Raw genomic sequence first — 15673 nt, forward strand, 5'->3', positions numbered from 1 at the left:
AAAGTTATGCAGTAGCCAAATTGCTTGCTCACAACCTTAAAGCCAGTAGAATTTTTGTTCACAAGACTCCACAGCTTAGAGGGAACATTGGCCACCACCATGGAGTGAAATGCTAAATCCCTTGACCGAGGGTCTGAAAGACCCTCATGCTGCATGACTTGGAATCTGGCCTGCTTGTGTAAAGACTGGGCAGGTATATTGCCTGCTGGGGTGGGATGGGATGTGAGCATGGGGGCTTTGCTGTGGTCAATGGATGCTGAGCACAGTGTTTTTCAGCCTCCTGTGGTTCTTGGGGCAAGGGGACATGGCAGCCAAGTGGAGGGGGTTGCATTTTCCAGACATCATGGGGCATATAGCCTACACCTTGAGTTTTGCTGGTGTAACTTATGGCCAGAATGGCTTAGGGGCCAACTGACTTCCGCCATGCTCCTGGGCCTGCTCCCCACCTCCACTAGCACAGCACTGGAGACATTTGGGTGGTGTCAGCTTGGGACCAGTGCAGTATTGTCGGGACACTGCTCTGACATATCTCCAAGATATGTCAGTGAAATGGCCATTTGGCTCTCTGAGTGCTTTTGACCTCCTGCCCCCACTTTGTGATTTCATTGGAAGTCACCTACAAGGCCAAGGTACACATGTCCATCTGGTCTAGAAGAACAACATTTTGGGGTAACCAAGATTTTTAATCAATACATCCTGGTGGTTTTCAACACCTCTCCCCATCTGAGACCCTAGCTCACTACTTGAAATGGGATTTAGCTAGATTGGACTGGAAGCCCTGTGTGTCCAACCTGGCATCCTTTGTGAGCTGATGTATGCTAGGTGGGTGCCAGCTTTCCATGATATCACCTATGTTAAGGGATGGACCTATATCCTTTCAATGTGCTAGCAATTCCCTCTTTTGTCTGTTGACTGTTCTGTCTAGCTGGCTGAACAATGCAGTATAGAGTGGAGCTTCTTTACTGTATATCTGGCTGTGATAACACACACTAAATAACGCAATAAATGCCAGTTCACACAGTAAAATCCAGTTGGAAAGTGCACTGAAAGTGGATTGAAAGTGCATTATTTAGTGTGCGTGATTGCAGCCTCTGAGTATTTATTCTTTTTTCCCCTGTCTCATTTAACTCATCATTTTTTTTTGCTGATTCTCAGAATCCACCCTTGATTTAACAGACTACAAGAAATTAAATTATAAGAACACCCCACCCCCAATAAATAGTAGACTTGCCATACCTGGCATCCCAAAATCTAATTTCTAGAATTAAAGCTATAAAATCATTTGGCGCCCCAGGCAAACTTAATTCACACTCTTTTACGCCTACATCTTAACTATTAAAACTGTCTAGATGAAGGAACTATGCCAGGGGATGGCATTCAAACCCTAGAACCATGATGATCCAACAAGCTGTACCTGCTAAGAGGTTTCCCTTCAACCCCACCCTCTCTGTCTCTCCCATCGAGCCTATAAAAGCAATGCAAAACACTCGACAGGCTCCAAGGAAACTATCTGGTGGATCACAATACCAGATTCCTGGCACAGTCCCTCCTTTTTCACCTGGCTCTTTCTCCCCACCTGCCCTTCATGTTGCTCTGCCACTTATTGCTGCTTCTGTTGGAAACTACCTTACAACTCTATCACTTCTGCAGAGGAGAATATAAAGCAACTGTGAAACAGGTCTGAACAGTTCTGATCAAAGCTGACTATGACAGCAGAATACTGTCCTGTCCTTCCCAGATGTAGCAATCACTGCCACACAATGCTGCTGGCTTGGATCCTCACCAGTCTGAATCTTCTAAGGAGTTCTGAAGGAATATTTTTGGGATGGAATTCTTGATAGTTGTTAGCAGCAGTTCACACTGAGGTTTTTTCTTGGAAGTGTGCTGACACATGAGCAAAAGAAAAAGGTTTGCTAAAAGTGAGGGTAATAGCATCTACATTGCAGGCTTTTACACAATACTTCAAAAGTAGAGGCTTAAGCTTTGGGACCAGCCTGTCATGGGAATGAAGTTGTACCCCAGAACTCTCTCCAAGGCAGTTGTGCAAAAGTTTGCAGTGCATGGGCTATCATCTTTACATACACTGAATGCAAGGGAGCAGAAGTCAAATGTTCAGATTTTCAGAATGTGGTTGAGCATCTAAAGGAGGAACAGGTCCAGAGGAGGGCAACGAAGATGGTGAGGGGTCTGGAGACCAAGTCCTATGAAGAAATGTTGAAAGAGCTGGGCATTTTTTGCCTTGAGAGGAGGCGGTTGAGAGGTGATATGATCACCATCTTCAGTACTTGAAGGGCTGTCATATGGAGGATGGTGTGAAATTGTTTTCTGTGGCCCTAGAAAGTAGGACCAGAACCAACGGGTTGAAATTAAATCAAAAGAGTTTCCAGCTCAACATTAGGAAGAACTTCCTGACCGTTCCACCTTAGTGGAACAGGCTTCCTCCGGAGGTGATGGGCTCTCCTTCCTTGGAGGTTTTTAAACAGAGACTAGATGGCCATCTGACAGCAATGAAGATCCTGTGAATTTAAGGGGAGGTATTTGTGAGTTTGAGTTTTCTGCATTTTAAGGGGAGATATTTGTGATTTTGAGTTTCCTGCATTGTGCAGGAGGTTGGACTAGATGACCCTGGAGGTCCCTTTCAGCTATGTGATTCTATGAAGGAAACATCAGTGACAGCCATGACCAGAATCGACAAAGCTGATTAACATGAAGCAGCATGATGAGTCAACATGAGTTAGACTATTCATCTGTCTAGGTCCGTATCATCTACTTAAACTGGCAGGGATCTTTAGCATTACCAGATCTTTTAACTAGATGTTCAACCCTGAACCTTCAGCATGCAAAGCTGATGCTGTACCACTGAGTCAGATCTCCACCCCAAATAAAACAGGCTTTACTACAACCATTTCATCATATATAACATAAAAGTCATTCTAATTCTTTTCAGATGATAAACACTTTTCTATTAGAGAGCCAGTTTGGTGTAGTGGTTAAGAGATTGAACTCTTATCTGAGAGAACTGGGTTTGGTTCCCCACTTCTCCACATGTAATTGCAGGAGTCAGTCATAACTCTGTCAGCGCTGTTCTCTCAACAGCAGTTTCTGATAGAGTTCTCTCAGCCCCACCAACCTCACAAGGGGTCTGTTGTGGGGAGGGGAAGGGAAAGGAGATTGTAAACCGCTGTAAGACTTTGAGTGAAGGATGGGGTATAAATCCAATTTCCTCCTCCTTCAAAACATAAGGCAAATTAGGCTCAAACACATGGTTTTTATACACCAACAAACAGTTATCTCAAGCAATAAATCTCAGTACTAGAGGTTCACCCAGATACTACCAAATTAGAAGAAATTGGAAAATTCTAGTATTGTGTTATTGTTAATCAAATATTTTCTCTGATTACTTACTTTATGCCTAATTACTTACTTTATGTCCCACCTTTTCCCATTCTCCTCTCCTCTGCTTATTCTCACAACAACCATGTGGGGTAAGTTAGGTTGAGAGTCTGTGACTGGCCCAAGGTAATGAAATCTCTTTGCATTATTTTCAGCTGCTTTTGTTAAACAGTAGTCCTCTGTTTTGGATTCTGGCCATACAACAAAGGACTATGAGACCTTCATTCAGATTTGGTCCCTTTCCCAAGTTTGGCTCAGTGTCACCCCCACTGGGAAATTAAAAAAAAATCACATCTGTGTGATGTGTGCAGTGGGCACAATGTGGAAAAATTAACTATGCAGTGGCTTCAGTTTGGGAGGCGATTACCCTAGTTTTCACTTGGTTTAGACCTCTCTGATTGCCTGCTTCTCCCCCCTTTTGTGTATGGGTAGGGAAGGGGAGGACTGTTCAACAGTACTAACATTTAAAATGGGTTTTCATGTTTTATGCATCACTTCTAAGGGATAAGAGCAATAAAAGCTACATCCACTTGTCTTCCCTACTGCTGCAACTTGATTCCTTCAGTTTAAAGGGAGAGAGTTTTGTGAAATGGGATTTCTTCATTTTTTCCCTTACCCTTTCATGATGAATGGCACCAGCTCAGATTCCATCTTCTTCACAAGTCTTAAAATTTCAGGAAACCATTCTGTCTGATTACTCTAAGCAGAAAAGGGAGCAGAGGGTTATGTGCTGCAGATTGGGATTTAAGATATCCAACGTAATATCTTGGCTAGAATATCAAACTAGGTTGACACCCTCCCCCATTCATTTACGAAGCTTACTGAGTGATGTGGGTCCACTCTCTCCCCTTCTCAGCCTAATCTTTTTCACAAGGGTGTTGTGAGGACATAAGAGAGGAAGGAAGAACCAGTATCTTGCTCTTTTGAGGAAGGATGGGGGTAAAAGCATGGATAGAATACAGAGAGATGAAATGGGGTTTTGATCTGAAAACACTCCCGAACTAAATAACAGTCTTTTCTACTTTCCCTGAAGTTTGTACCTGAGCCATGGCCAGATTTTTTTTTTTAGCAGCAACGCACAGGAACACAGTTCCGGCTGGCTTGGTATCAGGGGTGTGGCCTAATATGCAAATGAATTCCTGTTGGGCTTTTTCTACCAAAAGGCCTGTGCAAAACCATGGTGATGTAAGGGTTTGGCCTTACATCATACAAATGAGTTCCTGCTGGGCTTTAAAAACAAACAAACAAAGAAAGCCCTGGCCATAGCGTTGCTTCTATTAGAGTGATGGAAGTTGTGTGTTTATATATATATTTTAAGAATTAGAACTCCTATCCACAAGGACAAATTACTTGCTCTTCATACTGAATCTTATTTTATTTGCTTTGCAGCATTTCAGGATTGTTGTCATGGTATGTATGCAGGAGAGAGCAGCATGGGACAGATCAGAAAAGCTCTTTCTTTGTCCCTGGAACTGAAACACACCCTCCCTCTGATGCAGTACTTCTTTCTATGGGGTTGCAACCAGTCCCTAGAGATGTCCAGCAGAAGGAAGACGTTTGTGTCAATCAGCTCATGGAGCACTTCATGTGCAACTCTTTGCAGGACTCAGGAACGTAAAGTAATGGGGAGTCAAAGTTGAAGGTTCAACATTCTGCTGCTTGAGTCATAGGATGAATTTCTGCAGAAGGAGTTGGAGAGTGACTTCTCTTGCAACAATCACCATCATGAAGGATTAATAAAATCATGTGTTGACCTATGTAAGAGCATCTATATTGCACTGTTGGCCATGCCCTATAGCCTCTGAATCTCTCAGGCTTGGAATACAGTGAAATCTGCTCCCTCCCTCCTTTTTTGAGCAAAACTCTGGGTAAGAAACTGACTTCCCCCCAAAACTGACCTCCCCATCTAAAAAAAGGTCAATTGAGGTATTGGAAATTTATTGGATTGATTTGTTTGATGGTATACTTTTAAAACATTTTGATACCATAAATAAGGGGTGGCCAAACTGAGGCTCTGGAGCCACATGTGGCTCTCTCACACATATTGTGTGGCTCTTGAAACCCCATCACCCCATTGGAGAAGGAATTTATTTCTTTAAATCCCTTCTCCAAGCCAAGCCAGCCAGCAGCTTGGAGAAATTTAAATTTAAAGTTGCTTTCTTTCCAGCCCTCCCTCCCTGGCTGCCTGCCTGCCTTCCCTCCCTCAAACACCTGATGTTCATGTATTGTGGCTCTCAAACATCAGATGCTTAGTCTATGTGGCTCTTGAGTTAAGCAAGTTTGGCCACCCCTGTGACCATATCCTCTCCCACGTGGCCTTAGATCAGTATACCAGAGTTCCATGTGTCTGTTGAATGATGTTTTGTTTGGTCATATCCAGAGCAATCATTATTGTTTTTTAAATAAAAACTTAATTGACATATGGACTGTTTATTGACTGGGAGGGAAACACAGGGTTTCACTTTGAACCTGAAACAAGCAAATAACACCCCCACCCCCATATTATCTACCTTGGAGATTGAATGCAATGCCCTGCAAAGATTGAATGTTTTAATGGATATTCAGTTATCCAGAAGCACTGCAATGTAGTGGTTAATGTGTTGCTGTAATTCAGTCAAAACGGTTTTAAATAATGGCCCCTCACAAATGAGTCCAAGCAGCCATGACAGGGGAGGCTACTGTCCTTGACTCTCTGCTTCAAATAGCCATGCAGAAAAAGTCATTGATAAGTTCCACCATTTCAGAACCTGGCAGTAGAGCAGTGTACCTGTTGAGCTGGATTCGGATCTTCCCCATTCTCCTTGCACTCTTCTGTTGCAGCTAGCAGCATTCACAGTTATACCATAAACCATGCAGTTTTAGCAGGGAGGTGTCTCCATCACTGATCCCCATGGCAAAATTGAATTATCCACAAAAATGAAGCAGAGCAGAATCATCTCTTACGTGGGATCATTTAACATACCGCACCACAGATGTTGTTCTGGTGTCCAATCACTGCAATAGCCATGCACAACTGGAGGAGGAAGGAAGTTCTACTAAGTTGGGCACCACCATAGTGCACGGACTCTTGCCTGAGCACCACCCATTTCTTCCTCAAGAAACGGGGACTCTTGACACCAGCCACAAGCATCCTGCTGCAGGACACATCTTGACTCTTTTACATTTTTACTTCCAAAGCCCATAAAATGACTCATCTGCCAAGTCACGAGTTCACTGCAAGGAAGAAAATATGGATTCCCTCTGGCAATGCAACATGACCAATGCTTGTCAAGAATTCATTGCCACAAGTATGCAGCCTTTCTCCCTAGTGGGGGATCCTTCTTTCAGGACATTTTTTCAATGACATATGCTTCCATGGACATTACCATGTAGGAACTTCTTTGTCCTTTCAGCGCTTTCCAGCTCTCACAACAAATATCTGCTCCTTGCAAGAAGCTGAAGGGGACATTGGTAGGTCACTAAGGCTGGCTACAGAGATCTGGATAACCATGACTATATTGTGTGACTGCCAGTGGCTGGCACTTGACTACATTTATGGCTGTTTTGTGTGGTGTAACGCTGTACTGGACATACTTGGCTTTAATCATATGCCTACTGCTGCAGAATCCTGACACTGTCAATAAAACTGCTTGTGGTGTTAAGACTATTGGTTCCCCATCCTGGGCATTAAAACAATACAGTTGTAACAAAAAGTGTGTACTATGAAAGGACTAGTTATATTTCAGTGTCTGCCAGTTTGGTTCAATATTTTGTTCTCTGGTCATGAACAGCAAGCCAGTTGCTTGGTGAGTTTTTTTGATTAGCCTAGGTAAATTCAGATTTATCGGATATGAAAATTACACTGATTTCTTATATAATTTGATGGCTTTCTGGCAGTTGGCACTCCCCAGTTTTCTGCTGCCACCTTCCCCCACATTGCAAAAATGGGGGAAAAATAAATCTTGAGGTGTTTAAGCTGAGACTTACTACTTAGGTGTCTATCTGTTTCTTCAGTGTCTGCCCACAAAACTAGCTAATTTTGTGATCAGTTCTTGCAATGGTATCTCAAACTGCTGACTGCACAGCCACAAAAAGCAAGTAGTACAATCTAATCAAAGTTGCTTATTTAATGGATGCATCCCAGTGCAAAGATAGGATGAATAGCAAGAGATTCTATGCTTTATACAAGCCAGTCAATGTCATGATCCAGCCACAGCTCCTGTGATTTCTCTTCTCCATTTATTGTGGTCATTAAGCTTTTGGGTTGGGCAAAAGTTGCCGCAAAACGGCCTTGCAGCCCAACCAGCAACTTCATAGCAGCACAATGCATGAGATGAACTTCAGCTGGGAACATTGATACAGTTCTATCAGGAGTTCACATTACATGTAATCAAGAGAATTCGATCCAGACAAATTTGCCAGGTAGTCATGTCCATGCTGAATTCTAAAAAAAACACTCAATGGCAATGGGCTGTAAGTTTCACTGTCTTTGTTTGCCTGTGAACTAGCTGAGATCATAGTGGCAATGTGGCATGCGGTAGACCAAAATGCACCATGTGACAGTGCAAAAAAGGTATGCAGTGAGTCTAGCAAAGTCCACCGAAGCCCTGCAGAACTGGCTTTCATGAAAGGCATGGTTTTAGTCATAATAAGAGGCTGTATACCTTATGCACCATTAAGTCAAGTGCTGCCCTTAACTGTCTTTTTTTGAAAATACACTACGTAACAAAAGCATCAAGCAACATTGAATGAAAATCCTGTCTATTCAAGATAACAAAGAGTCCTGAAGATTTTGAAGACGAACATTTGTTGTTGCATAAATGTTCACGAGCCAGAGCTTACTTTTGCTTAAGTATGCAGGCTCATGATAGTTTATGCTACCATAAATCTGTTGGTTTTTCAGGTACCACAGGACTCTATAAATTTGTCTGCGACAAACTGACATAGTGGTCTCTCTGGAATCCTGCTCATTCATTATCCTCCAAACTGCCATCAGCAAGCACTGATGTCATCACATTACATTGATGACAGTACTGTACCTGGACCTCACTTCAGGGCAATATTTGCTGTATGTGTTGGTGATGAAGGCTGCCCAGTGCTTGAAAAGTCTAAAAAAAGAGAAAGACCTCATCCATGGCTGAAGATTCACTGCAAACAGGGGTTGTTTTGTAGAAAAATAGGTGGTGGAGCTCATCCAGGGATTGTTATGCAGCTGCATCTACTCTTCAATGGACAAGGTAGGTAGGTGAGGAGGAGGAGGGGGAACCCTTAGAAAAGTTCAGGAGCTGTGCTCCTGTGAGCTCCTGCAACTACACACTGATGGATGAAGATGTGAGGAACATACAGCAGAGAAAACAGTCAATAAAAGGAAAAGATGACTTTGCCATGGACCATGCTAGCATGCTGTGGTTTATTGATATGGACTAAAACAGGATCCACAAAGCCCTGCCTCTAGGACAACTGATTATTCACACAGGTCATTCAAGGATGCAGAGGCACATTGGCAGGAGGAGGTAGAGGAGGCAGCAATTGGATTAGGAGGAGACTGCAAATGAACACTGAGGCACTTTACATTTGGGAAGGGGAGCCCTCAGATCAAAGGCCATGAACCAATGGCAAATGATGTCACAATTCCCCTTTGATTTAGCTTAGATAACCCCATTTTGTCCTACAGACAGAGAGTCTTATCTGAGGGATTTACAACAATTCTTTTTGGAACTAAAATATCCACCTGATGAAGAAACAGATGGTGGCTCAGTGGTAGAGCATCTGCTTGGTAAGCAGAAGGTCCCAGGTTCAATCCCTGACATCTCCAACTAAAAAGGGTCCAGGCAAACAGGCGTAAAAAACCTCAGCTTGAGACCCTGGAGAGCTGCTGCCAGTCTGAGTAGACAATATTGACTTTGGAGAACTGAGGGTCTGGTTCAGTATAAGGCAGCTTCATGTGTTCATATATGTTCAAAGCCAAAATAAGACCCAGAGAAATCCTGACCTTGAAGAGACAATAACAGAGGCACATACAGCTCTCAAAACAGCTCAACACATCATCAGTGACTTATAATCTCTACTGAATAATGACAGTTCTCTTTCACAAGCACTGGGAGACAGACCTTTTCTTGCACTCAGACAGTCCCTCAGTCTTAAACAACTCTCCTCCCATAATAATATATCTAATTTGAACATGGACACTGGTACCAGAGCTTGCAATAAACTCAGATGCCAACGTTGCTGCTACATACACCCAGATAACATGATCATTGGACCTCAACATCAGCTACACCATCTCAGGCTCATTCACTTGCTCGTCTTCTAACATTATATATGCCATTAAATGCCAACACTGCCCTTTGGTTCTCAACATAAAGCAAAAAGGTCAAACCCTATGCCAAAAGATAAATGGATGCAAATATGGCATCAAGAATGACATCAAGAATTATAAGACAGAGAAACCTGCAAAAGAACTCATCAGCCTTCCAGGACATTCACTGGATTATCTCAAAGTAGCTGTTTTATTGCAAAGGAACTTCAGGAAGATATTAGAAAGGAAAATTGCTGAGTTGCAATACAACATTCAGAACAATGGAATTCCCAGAACTTAACAGGGATATTGGTTTCTTATCTCACAGTGTATGCTAACGCCATTCTGTCCTTACATCCCCCAGAAGGGGTGTACTTCCTCTTCATTTTATTTCTTATTTGGAATAGTTGAGTGGAATAGTAGATTGTAGTGTAATGAATACTAGAATGTAATTTAATTTGGAATGGTAGATTAGAATGTCTATCTCAGGTCTGGGGACAGAGCCGATAGCACTGCAAAACTAATCATACCACCTCAAAGAAGAGCTGCACTGTTGTTTCCATGCTTGAGAGGAGATGGATGCAGCATGATAGCAGGGTCTCAGTTGATTACTCTCAGCATTCCACAGTTAAGAAAGAATCATCTGTCCATCAATCTGTCTCTGATTTTGATATATTTATTTCCTTCACTATGTTCCACCCCTGGAAATAAACTCAAACAAATGGTGACCATATAAACTCAGCTTGTTATTCCAGTTGGTTCTTGCATCTATTAAACACCTTTATTATGTTGTATGCTGATTTGCTGCTCACCCTCTATCTATATGCATGGACTGGTAACTTCCACAAAGTGTGCATGCACGTGAAAGCTCATACTTTGAATAAAACTTTGTTGGTCTTAAAGGTGTCACTGGACTTGAACTTTGTTCTGCATATCTGCTTTGGCAAGACAATGTGCACACACCTCTGGCAGATGGATAAGAAGTTTCATTATCCTTTCTTTTCTAAAGATGTTTACAACATGATTTTGTAATAAGCATTTGCTTTAGGAAAATGAAGCAATCTTTGTTTACATGCAGACTAATTCATCTCAGTGTGACTTATGCAAGGCCATTTGTTTAGGACAGGTGTGGTTCACATGAAGCACCTAATGCGAGGAGGTGTAACACTGGCTTATCTAATTCAACATTGCCCACTCAGATCAGCAGCAGCAATTCTTTACCAGAGATGTGATACTACTACCCATGATCTACCACCTATGATCTGATGCTGCTACCTATTTTTCTGACTGGTGAGGCCAAACATAGAACACAGTCCTTTTGCATGCAACCACATGCCTCACTGCTAAACCACAGATCCATACAGATAATTTGATTATTATTATTTGTCTTCAGATTGCTCAACAATCAGATGACTCAATAGCTGAATGCATGTACAGTACATATGAAGAAGTACTGGAATCATACATATGGACCCCAGTGCAATCCTAAACAGAATCACAGCCTGGACTGAGAAAGGAATAAATCTTTTTAGAATTTCACTGTTAATATTGTGATGATTTTTCCACAGATACACATGCTCCCTCTGGGTGGTTATGACTTAATATATATTTCTGTGAACAGGGTCATGTAGAGTGACTGGATTCTGCTTTACATAAGAGTAGCCATGCCTTATCAGACCATTAAACCCTCTAGCCCAGCATCCTGTTTCACATGGTGGTCAGGGAGAGGCCATGGCTCAGTGGCACAGCATCTGCTTAGCATGCTGGAGATACTGGGCTCACTTTCCAACATCTTTGTTTAATGGGATCAAATAGCAGATGATCCAAAATACCTTTGCCTGAGACCTAGAGAGCTGCTCACAGTCAGAATGAATAATATTCATATTGGTTTATCAGTGGAGTTAACGATCAAACAGATCCTATAGGGAAGCCCACAAACAGAGCTCACAGGCAACAGGCCTCACTTACTGGTAGTTTCACAGGATCTGACAAAGATAAGCATCCAGTCTCTGAACCTGGAGATCCCATTTGGCTATTGGGACTATTAGCCCATGATACACTTCTCTTTTAACCATCTTTCTAATTCCCTTATTAAAAAGGTAAAGGTAGTCCCCTGTGCAAGCACCAGTCGTTTCCGATTCTGGGGTGACGTTACTTTCACAACCTTTTCACGGGGTGACTTTTTATGGGGTGGTTTGCCATTGCCTTCCCCAGTCATCTACACTTTCCCCCCAGCAAGGTGGGTACTCATTTTACTGACCTCGGAAGGATGGAAGGCTGAGTCAACCTGGAGCCAGCTACCTGAACCCAGCTTCCGCCGGGATCATATTCAGGTTGTGAGCAGAGCTAGGACTGCAGTACTGCAGCTTTACCACTCTGCGCCATGAGGCTCTTAACTCCCTTATAAACCCACTAAACAACTGGTCATCACTACATCTTGTGGTGGTGAGTCCAACAAGTTATCTACTAAGTGTGTGATGCAATACACTCTAGATTAAATCAGTTACAGGGATGTGCTGATTTGATCATTCACATTTTTAGAGGTTTTGTTTGTTTCATTTGTTTCGTTACTTATATCTATGGCTTCTTTTTAATTATTAAAAGCAGGAAGGCACAGGAATGCAGTTCCGGCTGGCTTGGCATCAGGAGGTGTGGCCTAATATACAAACAAGTTCCTGCTGGGCTTTTTCTACAAAAAAAGCCCTGCTTACATCTATTCTATTAAACAGCTTAGTTTTTAACTCTCTGTAATGGTTTCACACCATCTTTTCCTGGAAATGTTTGGCTTTCCCAGAATTGTAATTAGAATATCAGTGGAGTCTAATTGAATGGAGTCAGTCTGCCATAGTCCCTGAGAGGGAGTGGGTGGAAGATAGTGTTACCAACTGTCTGGAGGGAGGGGAAGTTCTGTTCCCTTTGATAGATGTTTAATAGGATGTAAGTTACCAGATAACATTATTCACCCCATGAAAAGATTTAGCTGCACATTTCCTATTAATAAGCCTTTATTAATAGGAAAAGCCATTTTTTTTCCTCCTGGTCTTTTGCAGCCCTAAATAAGTCTAATCATTAATGTTGTATTTGCTGACAAAAAGGTGTGTTTTGACTGCTCTTCAGAAAAGTGGCATATAAGTACTTCAAAGAAGATAAAAGAAAGCTGGGTGGGATTTAGCCTAAGACAACATTTCTTACTTGGGAGCTATGTTCTTACTTGGGAGCAGGTTCCATGAAACTCAATGGACTTATTTCATGGTATCTATCATAGGGTCAGGCTGCATGCCCTTTGTTTTTAAGAAAGTATTAACTGAGATCATGACTAGGGCTCGATCACACACACTAAAAAAAAAAGCACTTTCAAAGCACTTTCCAACCAGATTTTGCCAGTTCACAAAGTAAAATCCAGTTGGAAAGTGCATTGAAAGTGGATTGAATGTGCATTATTTAGTGTGTGTTATCACAGCCTAGTTTTCTCTATTTTAAGGAAGTGCAGGGTTTTTGTTTTTTTAAAACAAAAGCTCATGCCTTGAATAGAACTTTGTTGGTCCTAAAGGTGCCACTGGACCCAAACTTTGTTCTGTTGCTTCAGATCAGCATGGCCACCCACCTGGAATTATCCTTAATCATATTTGGGATCCTTACAGGGCAAGGACTCTTTTGCTTCATGTTTGATGTTTCCCTTCTTTTTCCTCCACACTTCCATCCAACAGACTCAAAAGAAACTCTGCAAAGTCCAGCAGCAGCCATCTGGTGGAATGGATGCAGTCCTACCAACACCTTGCACTCTGGCTGCAATCCTACAGATGCTTTCCTGGGATCATCAAGCCCCAGTGAATACAAGATACTTTGGGATAGTTGCTTCCTAAAGCCATCAGAAATGATCCAGTGAGTATGGATGTTCTGGCAGCTGATCAAGTAACAACAGAGTTTCCAACTACCTGGAGAAAAAGAGTCCTGTCCTTTTAACAGAGATTTAATGGCATGTCATTGGCAAGATGATGTGATTGACCTCCATGCCAAGACAAGCTTCCCTGCCCAATTGTGGGTGTTCATATCCCTTTGACAAGCATAGACAGCTTCAAGAGGGGATTGGATAAGCATATGAAGCAGAGGTCCATCAGTGGCTATTAGCCACAGCTTATCGTTGGAACTCTCTGTCTGGGGCAGTGATGCTCTGTATTCTGGGTGCTTGGGGGGGGGGTACAGTGGGAGGGCTTCCGGTGTCCTGACCCCACTGGTGGACCTCCTAATGGCACCTCGGTTTTTTTGCCACTGTGACACAGAGTGTTGGACTGGATGGGCCATTGGTCTGATCCAACATGGTTTATCTTATGTTCTTATGACTTTCTTTCTGGCCATCCTAGAGAAGTGGGCACACATATACAGTTTTATTTATTTTTTTAAGAGATTATATGATGTTAATGGTTTTAGAGTTTCCTTTTAAATGGTGTTTTGGGGTGTGATTTATGCTGTAACCAGCCTCTGGTGATACATGCAGAAAATACAACAGATAAATCAAGGAAAGATGGGGGGGGGGGAGTTTAAAAAGAAAAGCATTGGGGAGGGAGGGAAAGAAAGGCAGATAGGGGGAGCAGATGACTCCACGGGGGAGTGCCCAGCCTGCCAGCCTCCAGAGCAAAGCTGCGAATATGCCTCTCCCTTGCTGATGGGGTTATTTAACATGCCCGATCCAGTTATCTGCTTCAACATTAATGTGTCCATTAAATCACAATTGAGTAGCATCAAGCTGCTCTCGGAGCGGCTTCCCCCCTGGGGAAAATGGTTTCTAACCAGGATCAAACATCGGATGCTGACAAGCCGCGCGATAAGCTGGAATTCATTAGGATTCGTGGCCGCCGCGCAGCAGTTCCTGGCCCGCGTTGGAGGCGACCGGTCAGGCGCCGGCGTGTTGACTGCTGTGCCGGACCGGCGGTGCCCTAGAATCGGCTCCGACCAAACGGGAGGAGGATTGATAGGCCGACGAGCGCCGGGAAAGGTCAGAAAAGAAGATTCGCTCAGGCGACGCTCCTGTCGCTTTGGTTTGGGCGTAATAAACCCCACTGAATTTATTGAACAAGGACGGGGATGAACCTGTGCTTTTGTCAGCAGGACAGGCATTGATTGCTTACCCAAATTCGAGGCCGTTTGAACCACGTTCTCAACCCGATCCTAAACAGATTAACTCCGAAATCTTGTTTTAACTCAGGGGTGGCCAAACTTGCTTGACATAAGAGCCACATAGAATTAACGTCAGATGTTTGAGAGCCGTGAGCAAATAGGGATTTAATATCTCCCCGGTCCTAATCTGACACTTCGATCACTTCGGATTGGGGGGCGTCTGTGTAACACAGTGGCATTTATTCCCAAGAAAAGGTGCCAAGTCTCGAATTGAAAGGCAGGACCCCGCTACACTGAAGCACTTGTGCAGTTCTAGCTTGGGCACAGCCATTCAAATGGCACCCAGCGCAATCCAGTGCACTCCCGTGCAGTGTTCCCCTCTAAACTTAGTTAGCGTGAGCTAGCTCACAAATGTTTTGGCCTCTGGCTCACACATTTTTGTCTTAGCTCAGGAAAAATGGCCCCAGAACAAACCAATTTATACAGTAGCTCACAATTTTAATGCTAGTAGCTCACAGAAGTAGATTTTTTTGCTCACAAGACTCCACAATTTAGAGGGAGTATTGCTCCCGACCGAGGTAGTCATGATGAATATAGGGATTGATTTCCGAGAAGCCAGTTGATTTCAAATGGGAGATTCAAGGCTGAAAGCACAAGGGACCCCAGAGTTAGCCCTACTGAACTCACGGGGACTTCCTTCCAAGTAAACATGCATAGGATCTCATTGCATAGTGCCCCCGCCTTATACTCATTTCCTTGGAAGCAAACCTAATCACGATTCTCGGAAGCAAGGCTCAATGGACTTTAGTGGCGGTCACTCAGAGGAGACCAAGTCAGTTTAGCCGTTCATCTAGCCCAGGTGCACCGCCTCCTCTGATGGTGGGGGCG

This window comes from Heteronotia binoei, chromosome 11, assembly GCF_032191835.1.
Source record: "Heteronotia binoei isolate CCM8104 ecotype False Entrance Well chromosome 11, APGP_CSIRO_Hbin_v1, whole genome shotgun sequence".
Classification (NCBI taxonomy): domain Eukaryota; kingdom Metazoa; phylum Chordata; class Lepidosauria; order Squamata; family Gekkonidae; genus Heteronotia; species Heteronotia binoei.